Source organism: Gopherus evgoodei, chromosome 1 (genome assembly GCF_007399415.2).
Source record: "Gopherus evgoodei ecotype Sinaloan lineage chromosome 1, rGopEvg1_v1.p, whole genome shotgun sequence".
NCBI lineage: Eukaryota > Metazoa > Chordata > Testudines > Testudinidae > Gopherus > Gopherus evgoodei.
Genome location: NC_044322.1, coordinates 18,920,535 through 18,932,123, shown reverse-complemented (window position 1 = coordinate 18,932,123; position 11,589 = coordinate 18,920,535).

The window sequence follows — 11,589 nt, the reverse complement described above, 5'->3', positions numbered from 1 at the left end:
TGACTGCAGCTTGCCCTGACTAGGGAATCTGGCTCCAAATGAGGCATGCCCTAGGCCCACAAAAGTTTACAATCTGTGAGCAGTGGGCCAGAGATCCTCTGGTGGTGCAAATCTGTTTGGCCTCATTGACTTCAACCGAGCTCTGCCAATTTACACTAGCTGAGGATCTGGCTCCATAGCTGAACTCTTCTTTTCTCCTGTGTCTAGGATATCTATTCTCTTTGCCCATGTGTGTTATAAAAAAGAGTGATAGATTATAAGGTTCAAAGTGACCATTATTATCTAATCTGACCTTCTGTACAACACAGGCCTCTTATAGGAATTTTATTAATTCCTATCAATTCCTGTTTGAATCTGAAGATATCATTTAGAAAAGCATCTAATCTTGATTTAAAAATTGCCGGTGATAGGGAATCCACCATTTCCAATTATTAATATTACCCTCTCTGTTAAAAATTTGTGCCATATTTTGAGTCTGAATTTATTCAGTTTCAGCTTCCACCCACTGGATCTTGTGATACCTGTCTTCTAGAGTGAAGAACCTTCTATCATTAAATTTCTGTTTCCCTTGCAGGAACTTTTAAAATAGGCTTGCACTCAAAACTCATTTATGATACTCTCTTCGTAATATATTGTTTGCCAAGTGTTATGAAGTGAAATATAAAAGGATGAAAATTATGATTGAAATCTTCAGAAATGGCATTTTAATGTATATTCTGCAGAGGACTGGAGCCAGTGGAGCAGCTAACAAGAAGATCAAAACGTCCACTGACATCCGTAATGGATGTGCCACACATTTTTCTCTCTTGTTGTTTTTGTTTGTTATGAAAACATCAAATTAGGCTGCAGTTTGAAATGCACTGCTTCCTAGTTCATTCCCACCCTTAGACTAAAATCAGGATTTGCCATTTTAAAAACAAGATTTGTGGGGGTCATTAAAGATCAAGGCATTAATTAAATTAATACATATTCTCAAAGTTGAGCTGCACAACCTTAGCACAGAATGAAAAGCAGCTCAACACGGCAGTCGATACAGCTGCCTTCCAAATCTAATCAAAAGCGATCAAATCAAATTCTCAAAACTTCAGGGGCTGCATGCTTCCGGGGGAGAGGGAAATGGCATAAAATCGCTGCTTCTGTGATTTCCAGTTGCATTTATCAGAATCCTAAATAAATGTAAAATCCATCTCTGCAAGAGCAAGGAAACATTCTTTAATTACTAATTGTCTGTTCTTGTCTACAACTTAATCAGCAATTCCTGCACAACGGGGGGGGGAAGAAATTAAAGCAGCAATTCCGAATGATTTAAAAGCAGATTTACAAGAAAGAAAACAAAACCTACCCAGATCATTGTTAATGGAAAAATATTAGGATGCCAAAGAACTAAAATCTGCCATTAAATGCCCTGTTTTACTAGGCGCCACATCTGGCTCATCTTTGGCCAGGGTCATCCCTGTGCTGGGGAGTGGGTCAGTGTAGGAATGAAGAGTAGGCAGCCTGTGTTCCCTCTATTCACGTGCAGTGAGAGCTCAGAACAAGGCTCCTAGGTGTTATCTACACAGCAATCGGGAGGCGTGATTGCAGCACATAGAAATACCTGAAATAGCTTGGATCCAGTTAGCTCGCTAAAAATAGCAGTGTAGCTGCTGCAGCTGCCACACTACAATCCCGCCCAGGACCTTGGGGATGTGCCTAGGAAGCCAGCCCATGTTGCTGCCTGTGCCACCATGGCTACAGTGCTATTTTTCGTGAGCTTCCCCAATTAAAGCTAACTCATCCATGGCTATATGTGCTGTCCCAACTGCAGTGCAGACATAGCCTTTGTATCTTAACAAGGGATTAGAATCATCAGGATGCAGATCTGCCCTAACCACACCTCCTCCCACCCTCTCCTTCCTCTGCCCCACCCCTGGCCTGCTCCAAACCCCCCCCCCTGCTCCCATTCCCTCCCCATGCTCAGGATATTCCTGGATGTTGTGTGGATCTGTGCCTGCCCTGTGGCCTCTTTATACTAGCTAGGCTGCAGCAAAGAGGCTACAGAGCAATGATGATGTGGGCCTTTTGTTCACATCACACTGAAGTGATTGGCCCAATCCTGAAGCTCTTACTCACCAGAGAAGGTCCCTTTGAAGTCCATAGAACAATTTGCAAGACATAGGCCTGGTCTACACTGGGGGGGAGGGAAATCACTCTAAGTTATGCAACTTCAGCTACGTGAATAAAGTAGCTGAAGTTGACATACTTAGATCTACTTACCATGGTGTCTTCACTGTGGTAAGTCGATGGCTGATGCTCCCCTGTCGACTCTGCCTACGCCTCTCACCCTGGTGGAGTACCAGAGTCGACAGGAGAGCACTCAGCGGTCGATTTATCGCGTCTAGACTGGCGGGATCGATTGCTGCCGTCAATCCAGGAGGTAATGTAGACAAGCCCTAAAGCTAAACTCATGTGAGTAAGGGCTGCAGGATCAGGGCCAAATGAGACACCCCATGTGAATGAAGTGAGCATGGTTTGGCTCTAGACTTTTCCCCAGTGCATTGTGTGGTTGATATAAGATGGGGCAGGACAGTGGACTCCAAAAAATGAAGTATTTATAACACCAGTGGAACTGGTGTGCGGAAACAGAATGCTGCAGTGTCACTATGGAACAGTCCCTCCATACGTAGCTTTTCAAATTACCAAAATGCAGAGAAACAGCCTTTGTCCCATGTGTGATTTAATAATCTGCTGAGCTTGGAATGCCACATCTCTGCAAGCATCTCAATGTATGGACAGAAAAACAGAATCTGTGTAGGCTTCAGCACAGTTTACGTCCCTCCAGGTGAGTGATGCACTGACTAGGAAGTGACATTACAACAGTTCATTGCCACTCACAGAACAATGAGTGCTTTTCAAAGCTTAGTACAAGATATAGTAAAACTTCATCATACCATTGCCTGGGGAGATTTATAGGGGTTATAGCCATCTAATATTTTAGCCAAATTTCAAAGGGGAAAAAAAAGAACTGAAAAAGCAGCTCTCTTGCATTGCTTCAGTCTAAGTTTTCAAGAAATTAACTGTTGTGTCAAATGTTGACTCCCACCTTTGCTCTGCCAATGTCGCCAGCCTTCACCACCCTTTTGTTACATTTTTAAGGACACTCCTTTGTGCTTTCTCCCATGCATGGGAGAAGCTCATCATACACATCACACCCCATTGTCTCTCTTAAAACACTTCTCTGCCACGATGTTTAAAAAATACATTGTTAGGCAGAAGCACTGTTGGGACTGTTGCTTGAGCATGCTGACAGCATTGTCTCATCGTTACCTTGTGCTCTCCCCTCTCTGTCTGTGGTCTCTTGTTTTAGGCTCAGATTGTCAGCTCTTTAGGTCAGGGATGGTATTGTTGTTCTGCGTTTGTGCAAAAAGGGGCCCTCAGCCATGAATGGGGCTGTACATGCTACTGCAATACAAATAATAAACAATAACCTGCATGCTTTAGCTACAGAGATGTTTTAGGTACTAAGTGACATATAAACAGTAAATGTTCATTATTACAGTTTAATATAAGCTGTAAGTTTATTACAGTTTAATATAAGTTTGAAGATGATACTAAACTGCTCAAAATAGTTAAGACGAAAGCAGACTGTGAAGGACTCCAAAAAGATCTCTCAAAGCTAAGTGAATGGGCAACAAAACGGCAAATGAAATTTAATGTGGATAAATGTAAAGTAACGCACACTGGAAAAAATAATCCCAACTAAACATACAATATGATGGAGGCTAATTTAGCTACAACTAATCAGGAAAGAGATCTTGGAATCATCGTGGATAGTTCTCTGAAGATGCCCATGCAGTGTGCAGCAACAGTCAAAAAAGCAAACAGGATATTAGGAATCATTCAAAAAGAGATAGAGAATAAGATGGAGAATATCTTCTTGCCCTTATATAAATCCATGGTACGCCCACATCTTGAATACAGCATACAGATTTGATCTCCTCATCTCAAAAAAGATATACTGGCATTAGAAAAGGTTCAGAGAAGGGCAACTAAAATGATTAAGGGTTTGGAATGGGTCCCATATGAGGAGCGATTAAAGATGCTAAGACTTCTCAGCTTGGAAAAGAGGAGGCTAAGGAGGGATATGATAGAGGTATGTAAAATCATGAGTGATGTGGAGAAAGTGAATAAGGAAAAGTTATTTACTTGTTCCCATAATATAAGAACAAGGGGCCACCAAATGAAATTAATGGGCAGCAAGTTAAAACAAATAAAAGGAAGCTCTTCTTCACGCAGCACACAGTCAACCTGTGGAACTTCTTGCCTGAGGAGGTTGTGAAGGCTGGGACTATAACAGGATTTGAAAGAGAACTAGATAAATTCATGGAGGTTAAGTTCATTAATGACTATTAGCCATTGGGTAAAGGAATGGTGTCCCTAGCCACTGTTTGTCAGAGGGTGGAGATCGATGGCAGGAGAGAGATCACTTGATCATTACCTGTTAGATTCACTTCCTCTGGGACACCTAGCATTGGTCACTGTCGACAGACAGGATACTGGGCTGGATGGACCTTTGGTCTGACCCAGTATGGCCATTCTTATGTGTAAGTACGGTTTAGGGAGTTATTGTCATGTAAATAACTTTCAGAAATTCTGGCGTACATGCAAGATCTCTACAGTAATGGAAAAATTGAGTGGCATATATATTATTGGAGAGAGAATATATACTATTGTAATTGGAATACGGCTCATCAGCTCTGTCAGAACTGTGCTCTGGACATCTGGAGGGATGGCTATATGCCATCTTTGCACTTCCTAATCCTCAGAAGCAAAATTGGCTCTCATTGTAACTTTGAACAGCCTCAAGGCTGTGCTAGATTACACCAAAAGGGGCAGTTACACCAGCTAGATATTGCCAGAGTACAGCAGGCTCTGGCCCTGTTTTCTCGAACCCATTGTATGCTCTGGCATATTTTCTATGTCAATGAATCCAGAAGGGGATACTGGACAGCTGGCTCTGGCAGGTGCCTGCTGAGGGAAATTTTACTGTAAAGCGCCAAAGGTTCATAGCATGAGCCAGAATCTCCCCTTGTGTCATAATGCACAAGCAGGCAGAGTCAAGGTACCATGTACAGCCTTAACTTTGCACAGTTAAATGCTGACATGTCAGGATGCCAATATTCACCATGTAGTTTGTTTGTTTTTTAAACACGGACTAAGGTTTTGATTTTAAATAGAGAAGTAATAGCAACAAATAACACTTTTTTTCAATTGTGCAGATGTTTGCCAGCCTCAGCAAAAACTGCAGCATGTGGTTGCAAATTGAAGCACATCACTGCAACCAGGGAAACAGTTTCACTGAATTTACTATTCTGGAAAATAGTTACTGCAAAAAGCAAATACCAAAATAATATTGTAATGAGTTTTGTTCCTCAGGGGCAGCTCCTCAAGATGGTATAAAATGAGCCTAGCTCCACTGACTTGAAGAGAAATTGACTTTCAAAACTAGTGCACCTGGCATGAAACCAGGCTTGATGCTGGAAACCCTTACTTGCAGAATTAGACCCACTGACTTCAGGTGACTGTTCATGCACGTAAAGACTATTCCCCTGAAGAAGGATAGTCAAGATCATGCTCTCACAAAGCACTCTCTCTTAATTATGTTAGACTTATGTATTATTTATGCAAAATACTTTGCCTCTATAACTATTTTGTATCAATGGTTCAAGTCACTTGAAGCCGCTTTGGCATATGTTTAAACTAATTGTAAAAGGAAGCTCTGTAAAAGAAGTTGAGCTTTCTCTGTGTCACTTCCATGCTGAGCTCTTTTGATTGGTTTTTGGAGCTGTATTAGAGACATATAGCAAGAAAAAATGCTCAGAGGAGGGTAGTCTTATGACTAAAGCACTGGTTCAGGGCTCAGGAGCTGGTTCAGTCCCAGGCTGACCTTGGGGAAGTTACTTAATCCCTCTGAGTCTCAATACCTCACCCTGTAGGGCTATTCCTTGGACCGTTCTTTGGGATATTCCTTTTGTTGGCATTTCCATACCCCTTTCTCAGGCTCTGGTAGGGGAATCCAGGCCCACCCTGTACTCTGAGCTCCAGCCCCAGGACCCTATATTAAGCATCTAGGTTTGCTTGTTCAAACATGATGTTTCCCTGGGCCACTTGCTACCTCTACATCCCCTTGTATTGCTTCCCCACAGCCTGTGCTTACACAGCATCCCTTTGGTTCTCAGGCCTCTGGCTTCTCCTTTGTCTGCTGAATTAACAACTCTTCTGCCCTTCTGAGGCTCCACAGAAGAGCTTTTACTGACCCTAACTCAGGGCTTTCTCCACAGGAGACTAACCTTGTCTAGCAGAGCTTTCTTCTTGTCTTAGCAGATTTTCTCTCTCTGCCTCCCTTCCCCAGGGACTCTGGTAGCCTCACCTAGGGATCTTTCTGCTCCTTGTAGGCCCAGGCTCATGACTTCCTTGCCTATACTGCTCTATGTGGGTCCTCTTACCTGACTTCCTGCCTGTGTAAACATTATCCCAGGACTCCCAAACACAGGAACCTGATCCTACACCCTTAAGTTCTCTTTCCTGCAGGAGAATCCTGCCTTCTCCTCTGTGTATAGTCTCTTCCTTACCCTTCACTGATGGGGTCACTAATTATCCTTAATATGCCGTATTACCATCAGCTGGAGCCCATAGGCAAGGCTGAGCTTGCAACTCCTTGGTAAATTGTTCCAATGGTTAGTTACCCTCCCTGTTAAAAGTTTACACTTTGTTTCTAGTTTGTATTCATCTAACTTCAACTTCCAGAAATTGCCCTCTACGCTGAAGAGCCCATCATCAAATATTTGTTCCCCATGTAGGTACTCAGACTGAGATCTCTTTAACCTTCTCTTTGTTAGCCTGAATAGACTGAGTTCCTCTAGCCCCTCACTATAAAGGTGTGTTTTCTAATCCTTTAATTATTCTTTGAACTCTCCTCTGAACCCTCTCCAGTTTATGAACATCCTTATTGATAACCAGAACTGGACACAATATTCCAGTACTGGTCTCACCAGTGCCAAATACAGAGGTAATGTAACCTGCCTCCTCCTACTTGATATTCCACTGTTTATACATCCAAGAACTGCATTGGCCCTTTGTGGATACAGTACTGCAATAATACAAATAAAGTGAGACTTAGACTTTGAGTTTTACAGGTTCATAAAACGGAGTCAAAACTAATTAATGGAGAATGTGATGAGACACAAAATTCTAATTATGTTCCACTAGCACATTTCATTCCAAAGGATCCCCAAATGCTCACTTTACTAACCAGTAAAATGCAGCCAGGGCTTGGATGGAACACAGCAATCTTGTAACAATGCAAAAAAACACACCACCACTACACAGTTTAGGATTATTAACCAAAAATTGTAGATGTCTGAAATAAGGCATCTAAATCCATATTTACCCACCTAAATAAGTGGTTTGCATTTTCAAAGTTGCCAACCATCTACAGCTGCTATGGACTTCAACTGGGTTTTATGCGTGCTTGGCATTGTGAAAGTCACATCCTTTCTATTCAATTCTCTGAAATGGCTTTAGGAGCCTAACTGGGAGAAAAAATGGACTGAAAGTTTCAAAGGTGAAGTCCCCAACTTTCAGCATTAATTTAAGTGAATGTGAAATGAAAATCTGTAATGTAAACCCAAACAAAGTGCATTAAAAGCTACTGACTAGCCATGGAGGCTTGTTAACCTCCTGGTTGGCTGTGGAAAGATGGAGATTTATTCTCTAAACTGAAGAAATAACAAACAGGTATTGAAACCGGAGCTGAATTTTATGCAGCTGATTCATCCTGTTGGTGCAGAGCCAAACTTAGATAGTTTAAGATCTGACAAGTCACTTTACATTGCTGTGTGACAGATTGATTAAATAAGGGTATAAAATCATCACAGAATGTGTAGGGGCTTTACAAATAGACCAGAAAACTCCAAAGTGAACATCCCTACCAAGAAATGAAGTTGCTGACAGAGAGCTTAAAAATGAATGCAGATCATGTCATAACAACCAAGGAGGCTACACAACACTGAACAGAACAGCACTGGAGGAACTTTTCAAAGGCCAAACAGCTGTGTGTGCTCCAGGAAAAAGATTCAGATGATGTGTTAGTGCTTGTTGAAACTATTGAAATTCTGCAAACAGAACTAGGACGTCCCTAGCCATTGTGTGCATAAAGAATACAATTGAACTACCTGTATGTATGGTTCTTGATTAGTAATTTCAGATTTATTTTTTATTGAACTGCCATTGAAATTTCCCAAAACTTTTAAATTGGCATATGCAACTTGACTGTCAAATTGATAGAAACCTATATTAAGGACTTCTAATTTTTTACTGATACCAAAATCACCTCCCTAGAGTTGAATATTATAAGTTCTGCCCTATATTTATTATTTCTTGATAAGTTTTTTCTTCATTTTATGTTAAAATCATTCACTCAAACTTTGTAAACAGCGTCCTATAACTGTTTCTTCCTGTAATCTTATTTTTTAACAATACCATACACATTTACAAGACTCATCTGTAACTTGAGCTAAGCAACCCAGAAGTTAATTAATTTGTGAGAAACCCAGTACATGTAATTAATTAATTACAGAACTAATATGGATTCAATACAATATCTTCCCTAATGTTCACATGTACAATCTAAGGACCGGATGTAGCTATCACACTAAATAGCACCTTGCTCTGCAAATAATTCCATTGATTTTAATGGAGTTACTACAGGAGTAAATTTGATACTCAAAGTGAGTAAGAGTAGATAGAATCTAATAGTGGACATAAGATCATCAGATTGGATCCAGTATGGCCAACCTACAGTCCATCCAGTCCAGTATTCTGTCTTCTGAAAATGGCTGATGCCAGATGCTTCAGAGGGAATTAATAGAATAGGGAAATTCTTGAGTGATCCATTCCCTGTTGTCCAGTCCCAATATCTGGCACTCAGAGCTTTATGGACACCCAGAACATAGGGTTACATGCCTGACCATCTTGGCTAACACCCATTCATGGACCTATCCTCCACGAACTTATTTAATTCTTTTTTGAACCCAGTTATATTTTTGGCCTTCACAACATCCCTGGGAACGAGTTCCACAGGTTGACTGTGTTGTGTGAAGATGTACTTCCTTACGTTTGTTTAAACCAGCTGCATTTTAATTTCATTGGTGACCACAGGTTCTTATCTTATTTGAAGGGGCAAATAACACTTCCCTATTCACTTTCTCAACAGCATTCATGATTTTGAAGACCTCTACCATATACCCCTTATTCATTTATTTTCTAAGCCGAACAGTCCCAGTCTTTTTAACCTCACCTCGCATGAAAGCTGTTCCCTCCACCAACTATTTTTTGTTGCCTTTCTCTCTGCCTTTTCCAATTCTAATATATATGTCTTAAAATGGGGCAACCAGAACTGCAGGCAGTATTCAAGGTGTGGGCACACTTTGGTTTTATGTTGCAGCATTATGATATTTTCTGTTTTATTATCAATCCCTTTCCTAATGGTTCCTAACATTTTGTTCGCTTTTTTGACCATTGCTCCACTTTGAGCAGATGTTTTCAGAGAACTACCCACAATGATTCCAAGATCTTTTTCTTAAGTGGTAATAGTTAATTTAGAATTTAGAACATTTTGTATGTATAGTTAAAGTTATGTTTTCCAATCTGCATTAGTTTGCACTTATCACCATTCAATTTCATCTGCCATTTTGTTGCCCAGCCACCCAGTTTTCTAACTCTTTGCAACCTGCTTTAACTATCTTGAGTAATTTTGTATCATCTGCAAAACTTTGTTATCTCACTGTTTACCTCCTTTTCCAAGTAATTTATGAATATGTTTAACAGCACAGGTTACAGTGCAGATTCTTGGAAAAGTCAGATATTTACCTCTCCTTACTGTGCAAATAGACCATTTATTCCTACCCTTTGTTTTCAATTTTTTAGCCAGTTACTGATCCATGAAAGCACCTTCCCTCTTATCCCAAGTCTGCTTACTTTGCTTTAGGGCCTTTGGTGTGAGACCTTGTAGAAGATGTTCTGAAAGTCGAAGTACACTATATCCACTGGCTCACCCTTGTCCACATGCTTGTTGACACTCAAAGAATTCTAATAGATTTGTGAGGCATGATTTCCTTTTACAAAAGCCGTGTTGACTCTTCCCCAACATATTCTCCAGTCATCTGGTCCAGAGGCTGATTTAAGAGATAAGTTACATACCACAGTTAGGAGCTCTGCAATTTCATGTTTGAGTTCCTTAAGAACTCTTGAGTGAATAACATACTCCTCCAGACTTATTAATATCAATTTGTTCTAAAACCTCCTTTCTTGACACTTCAACCTTGGACAGTTCTTCAGATTTTTCACCTAAAAAGAATGAGTCAGGTGTGGGTATCTCCCTCACATCCTCTGAAGAATTCATTTTGCTTCTCTACATTGGCCTTGTCTTTCTTGAGTGCTCCTTTATCACCTCAATCACCCAGTGGCCCCACTGATTATTTGGCAGACTTCCTGCTTCTAATGTACTGGAATTAAATTTCGCTGTTAGTTTTTGCATTTTTTTTTATAGTTGCTCTTCACATTCTTTTTCGGCCTGTCTAATTACACTTTTACACTTGACTTGCCAGAGTTTGTGGTCCTTTCCATTTTCCTCAGTAAGGTTTGACTTCCAATTTTTAAAGGGGTTTTTTTGCCTCAAACTTCCTCTTTTACTCTGCTTTTAGCATTAGTGGGATATTTTGATCCTCCTACTGTTTTTTTTATATTTGGGGTATACATATAGTTTGAGCCTCTATTATGGTTTTGTTAAAACATTTCCATGCAGCTTGCATGCATTTCACTCTTGTGCCTTCTAATTTCTAGTTAACCAGCCTCCTTATTTTTTGTAGTTCCCCCTTTTTGAAGTTAAATGCTACTGCGGAATTTTCCCCCTACAAGGAAGTTAAATTAAATTACATTATGGTCGCTATTATCGAGTGGTTCAGTTACATTCATTTTTGGACCAGATCCTATATGCCACTTCAGACTAAATCAAGAATTGCTTTTCCCCTTGTGGGTTCCAGCATTAGCTGCTCCAAGAAGCAGTCATTAATGGTCTCTAGAAAATTTATCTCTGCATTCCATCCTAAGATGACATATACCCAATCAATACAGGGGAGAGCTGAAATCCCCCATTATTATTAGGTTTTCTGTTTTTGTAGCCTCTCTAAGCTCCCTGAACATTTCACAGTCACTGTCACCATCTGAGTCAGGTGGCTGGTAATATATTCCTGCTGCTATACTCTTATTCAAGCAGAAAATTTCTATCCATAGAAATTCTATAACACTGCTTCCTTTCACATATAGTGCCACACCCCCAAGTGCACAACCTAATTTTTCATTCCTATGTATTTTGTACCCTGGCAAAATCCCATTGATTATCATCATTCCACCAAATTTCTGTAATGCCTGTTATTTCAATATCCTCATTTAATATCAGGCATTCAAGTTCACCCATCTCCGTATTTAAACGTCTAGCATTTGTATACAAACAAGTATACCATTTGTCAGTATTTAGTTGTTTGCTTTCGT